Genomic DNA, 6169 nt, shown 5'->3' on the forward strand with positions numbered 1-6169 from the left:
TTTATCATAATACAATTCAGACCATGGCCGGTGATAAAACGCGGGTTTAAAACGATGATCTTATATAGGAAATCGAACCCGAACACTCGGCGTGACGAGGTAATGCAGAAACCACTCAACCACCCTATCACTTTCATATAAAATCTAAAATGCGTGACAGCCACAGTAGTCGTGTGGGTATAAGCTTGTTGTCGTCAGGGTTCGATTATCAATATTATACAACGCATCATCTTTCTCATTTCTTGTATGTAACTGTCCAGTCAGCGCCTCTTTTTACAGACCGGGATCCGGGGTAGAATAGGCCTTCAGCAACCCATGCTTGCCATAAAAGGCAACTATGCTTGTCGTAAGAGGCCGCTAACGGAATCGGGTTTTCAGGCTCGCTGACGTGGCTGACACAACATGTCATTAGTTCCTACTTGCGCAGATCGATGCTCATGTTGTTGATCACTGGATTGTCTGGACCAGACTTGATTATTTACAGACCTCCGACATATAGCTGGAATATTGCTGAGTGCGGCGTAAACCTAAACTCACTCTCTAAGTCTCTTCTGCACCTCTTTTTAAACACGAACAGTGAACAAAGGAAATCTTTTTGCAGTAGTACTTTACTTCAAACTCAGCGAGTTTCTTTAAATGCCGCTTTTAGCAATATTCCAGCATTATCCCGACTGGGAACACCAGAAATGGTCTTCACACATTGTACCCATGTGAGGAATCGAACCCAGGTCTTCAAAGTGACGAGCGAACGCTTTAGCCAGTAGGCTACACCGCCGCCCCTAACTTCAAGGCGAATACATTCAAGGTCGATATGAAGTAAAACAGTCTATAATCTCATCGGCAACATCTTGTGTAACAACAGCAGTTACCGAAGGTATATGCTAACATTAACTATAATTTTCTCTTATACATTCTCAGTGATATTACCATGCTTCGTCAGCTGTTACACATTGTCAACTGGGTATGTTCAATGCGTTTTGTCATAAATGTAACAACAATACATTAAGTTTAATTAAACAGTCTGTTCAGATGATTGGCCTACTTCATGGAGACTATATTGATATTTTGTCAATGAGTCTTTTGAATTACAGTGGAAACTGTCTATTATGGACTTGTCTAGCACCGACTCATTTGTCCGGATTGTAAGGCGGTCCAGAACAGAAATTGTTTTGTCCGTTACCTACACTTTCGTGCAACTTTTTTCAAGGTAAGAAAGCGGACAATCAACGGAAGACGACCACAGGGGGTAGTCGGAATTGTTGAGGAAACCGGATCGTACGGATTCCGGATTTGACAGATTTCACTGTACATAATTTAGAAACAACACTCAATTTGCATCCTTAAGCTCTGCCTGTCGTAATTTTGTATAAATATATATCGATGTGCCTTACAAGGACATATATTTCACTACTTCGTTTCATCTGCGATTGTTTAAAATATATTCAAGAGACACGTCCCCAAAACTAGCAAAAATATTTGTACAATCACTTTAAGATTTAAATATCACTCTCTAATAAGCGCCGGGTATGTTTTTCCATACATGTATTCTCCTTGATCCAAAATTAGATTTTTAAGGAATGGTCCTTTTAGTAAAAAAAATCATGTTCCCCATATGGCACAGGTAGATGGATATTATGTAATACGTCTCCAATAGACGCCGAGCCTCTAATAAGCGCCGGGCCTCTAATAAGCGCCGGGTCTCCAATGAGCGACGGGCCTTGAAGGCAAGTGATAAAATAAGCACCCGGTTCTTATTAGAGGAAGTACACTATAAACATTCTTAGCATCACGACACTGTGAAATAACAACAAAGATGGCTTCATCTCTTAATGAGGTTTTATTTCAGTACACCGGGCGCTGAAATGGGTCATTACGGTTCTTCGTCGTCTTCGTCTTCATCTTCTTCGGAACCACCGATACCTCCAGCCCCAGGCAGACTCGCCACTGTGAAGGAGTGAGGGAAAATACGAGTGAGCGAGTGAGTGAGTGAGTGAGTGATACTAACGAGTACGCTGCTGAAAAAAAAGAGGAATTATATTTTTTTAGAGCAGGGATTCGAAAGGAATCTGGATTCAGGATACAAAGGTACTACCATTGAATGTGACTACACAGCAGATTGCTGCAGTTAGACGACTCACCCATCCAAGCCACAAACTAAAATGCTCAGCAGATACGATCTTCTAAATGTATACTCATGGAAATTAACAGGGGAACCAATAAAAGTACAAGTGGTCCTTTATTCATTTTCAGAATTTCACTCACAATACACTACGGTGTAGAAACCTGGAAAAGAATAAATTAACACATATACTCTCATATGTTCCCTTATTCGTTTCCATGAGTATTAAGAACGTTCAAACAAGAAAACAAAATTTACATCTGATAGTACCGTTACAATAATGTCACCCAGCCATCATCTCTTGAACGGTACTAAAACGGAACCTAATTTATTTAGTGAAGGTCGCCAGTGAGTGAGTGAGTTTAGTTTCACGCCACACTCCAGCAATATTCCAGCAATATTCCAGCAATATGGCGGAGTGAAGGCCCCGAATAGGGTATGGTGCCGACAAACCACAAACAGGTTAAAGCTGGGGTTCGACAACACGGTGACAAGATTCTACACGCATACAGAACAAAATTTTAGCAAAATTTTAAACTATTTGTTTCGCCGTTTTAGTAATATTCAAGCAATGGGCACTACACACTGTACTCATTAAATCATTATCGTGGCATAAACATACCAAAAGTGCAGCTGTTCAGACTAGAAAGGTTCTGTTTAGGCATATTAATGACATTACACAGATTTAAACCAATTCTGTTTGAATTATTTTCTTGGATATTTGACACCAAAACTATGCCTATTTCACTCTATGGCTCTGGCTCTACACAGTGCTGGGTGAATGTGGCAGGTACCCTCGGATATTCTTGCATTTAAACGTGCAATAAAATTAGGATGAGGTTATTGAATATGCTTATGTAGACATCCTACATATAGCATCCTTTTACGAGCAGCTACTAAAGGGAAAAGTAACTGGGTCTCCAAACTGACCTACTTATTGTTTCGACTTGGATATGTCTGTGTATGGGAGTCACAAACAATAATTAGTAAAGAATCCTTTATTGCTTAACTTATGACAAGATTACAGTGTTCGTTTGAACAAGTCGTGGATAGCGTTAATATATTCACAGGGGATAAGCCGGAATGCTCAGCCGGAAGTTGGTCGTCATCAAATACGGAAGAGAATTAGTCCCATACTTCATACGATTTTGATATTTCCAAATAGTCAATGTATATGTCAGATTGTATGGTATCACAGAAGCTAAAATCTTGACATAGATGGTACGTTACCTCATTTAGCCTAAAGATACACAATACATGAATTTAAGAGATTATGTTTTATAGAGGTCGAATGTGGTCGATTTCTCTGCTTTTCCGATTCGCCCCGAAAAACGTGTCAAGACCTACTTCAAATGTAAACAAAATATAATATGTCACGACCAAATGATATACATGTATGTAGGTTATAATCCATGACCATTCAGCTTCGAAGACAAGTCCATTTCATAAACATCTTCTCTAAATACCAACATCTTACAAAGTTTGGGGCTCAAGCTTTACCGGGATCGACTGTCTGTCGAGGAATTGTATTTGACGACGATCACCTTACGACTGAACATGGACATGGCTTACACCTCTGTGTAATTACGGCGAAATCCACTGTGGAAGTCTGTACTCTATGTCTTATGTCTTATGTCTGTACCATTTCACTTGTTTCCCTAATGGCCGTTCTGCACAATCACACAAGCAAGTTCAAAGTGTAGGTACCCAAGAACAGAGCAACGCTTACCACAGATATCGAATGGACCCAAGTCAAGACATGTGCTGCCAGGGGAACATTCTGTTCTACAAGGTCGATCTACAAAACAAACATGGGAAGACGAGGCTCATTCACAAATCCAAGTTAGCCACTGCATTTTGTATATACAGTTCATACGTGCGTGAATGCACGTTAATTATTGTCACGATTTCCCAATTAAACCACGGGAACAGCACATATATGCTTCATACCGTGTATCACCTGACAGAATAGAATCTGAACATTAGGCGTCACGATCGAACGCATAGGCCATATGACTACAATCTTTCCCCCGTTATATTGTAGACTTAAAACACAGTGATAAGTACAATTAAGCAGAGGCTGAAGTAAGGTACATTTAAGTATAATTTTGGTTATCTGTAACTTTGACAAAAAACATGGCAAAATACAAGACAACCTTGGTAGCCATATACAGGACAATCCCAAATTTGAAGCAACATTTACATACATATGTGACATGCAAGTCCTATTTGACGTGCCTTGGCATGTGTTTGTGATAGGTGCCAGCGTTTAGGAGAAACAGAGTTTCGCGAATCTCTGGTGCCATCACTGTTTGATATTGATTCCTAAATGCATGTTCAACAAATAGTCGGACGTGTGCAATGGACTCTGCTCTGGGCCGAGACGCCTAAGTTGTTACGTAAAAAGCTTTCTCGCTGAAATGGATGCTGTCACAAAGCTAAAATACTCACAAAAGTTCGCACATTCACATCGAGAAGAATTAATATAAAATCTAATAGAATTATATTTACATACTACAAAATGGAGTTAACCAGAATACCTCACTGTGAGAGCATAGTTGTTTATCTATCGTAAAAAACGTTTACAATTCTGATCCCTACCCAGAGAATGCACTGCACTCAGAAGGAGGAACACCAACACCAATTGCCGAACCGCCGTCATCTGAAATATATATACGTCATAGAGTCTTTAATATCTTGTAAATCTGTAAATCCTGTTAAATAAAGTACCGATAAATAGGTGGTTCTGTGGATACATGGTTTTGGCAAGAAACATAATGCCACTTAACAATGACACAAAAATATGCTTTCATTTACACACACGAAAAGGAAATGTTTCAGAACGAATAAACGAACGTGGCTTCACAGTAAACATGAACATAATTATGCAATATGAACACTACGTAAACATATTTCCCCGATAAACATGATTAAACATATTCACTTTTATAAAAAAGATGGTAGATTACATAATTATTATAAGGAAACTTTGACAATACACTTATGCATATTGGTTTAAATGCTTCTTGACTTTATGTGCTGTTCATACCTACCTTGTCAAATGAAGTAATGTGTAACATATGTGCTTATGATAATCAGTAGACACTGTATGTGCTACCTTCAAATATGTTCGATATAATCAATTACTATACATGCCTCCTAATTACCCAATGCACAATACAATACTAACTTTAATAAAGTATTCGATAAATTGACGTGTTTCATTTGTGAACAATGGGAATGGAGATCAAAGGTCTAGCCGTTCTAAACTGCCATGAAGGACGTATTACACACGTTGGATTGAAATTGACTGATGTGAATGACCAAGTTTCATATTGTGCATACACTATTTGCATTTGTATTACGTGCACGTGTGTTTGGCACAATTCCAACAACACAGGTATATGAATATTGCAGCAAAATAAGCAGTCATCTTTGACTTTATCCTTTTGAAATATGAACGATCCGTGGAATTGCCTTATATGTTCCATATTAAGACCTGACCATCCTTGAATCGGAATTTCAATTTGGTCGAGAAGGTGAAAGAGAACTTACGATATATCGATCATTTCATGACTTTTAATGACTGCCAAAATAAGCCATTCGCTTCCATTGATTTACCAACTCAAGTCAAAACATTTATTACAGAACAGTATCGTATCCTTTTTACTGGCTTCTGCCCTATTGCACAACTGAGTGCAATAACCAGTCCAGAATTTTTAGACTAATTCATATAACTGGATGTATAAATATTAATCAGTATGATTTGATAGTCTTGTATACTGCAACACCACGCTCCTTCTAATCCTTGTATATACGTCCTTGCATACAGCGTGCTCTGTCGCACAGCGAGCTCTGACAAACGGACACCCAGAAATCGTGGAAATCTCAAAACAAGGCTCTGCCGCCAGCAAATTTGGCGGTCTGGTACTGAATTGATCTCATATCAGTCCCATTGTGTGCTGCACTGAATAGGTGAAAACACATATAACAGGTGTAACCAGTGAGCCAGATGCATTGTGAATCATTTTACGACCTCATCAAACAAGG

At 39.0% G+C, this 6169-nt stretch overlaps 1 long non-coding RNA gene across 1 annotated transcript; it reads right to left on the bottom strand.

Annotated features, from left to right (window-relative positions):
• Positions 1-1818: 1818 nt before the first annotated feature.
• LOC137255186 (uncharacterized) lies at positions 1819-4783 on the bottom strand. Its single transcript, XR_010954517.1, has 3 exons — positions 4721-4783; positions 3849-3917; positions 1819-1944 (listed from the first exon to the last, which is right to left on the bottom strand). It is a non-coding gene; the product is annotated as an uncharacterized lncRNA (long non-coding RNA).
• Positions 4784-6169: the final 1386 nt, after the last annotated feature.

This window comes from Haliotis asinina, chromosome 11 (assembly GCF_037392515.1).
Source record: "Haliotis asinina isolate JCU_RB_2024 chromosome 11, JCU_Hal_asi_v2, whole genome shotgun sequence".
Classification (NCBI taxonomy): Eukaryota; Metazoa; Mollusca; class Gastropoda; order Lepetellida; family Haliotidae; genus Haliotis; species Haliotis asinina.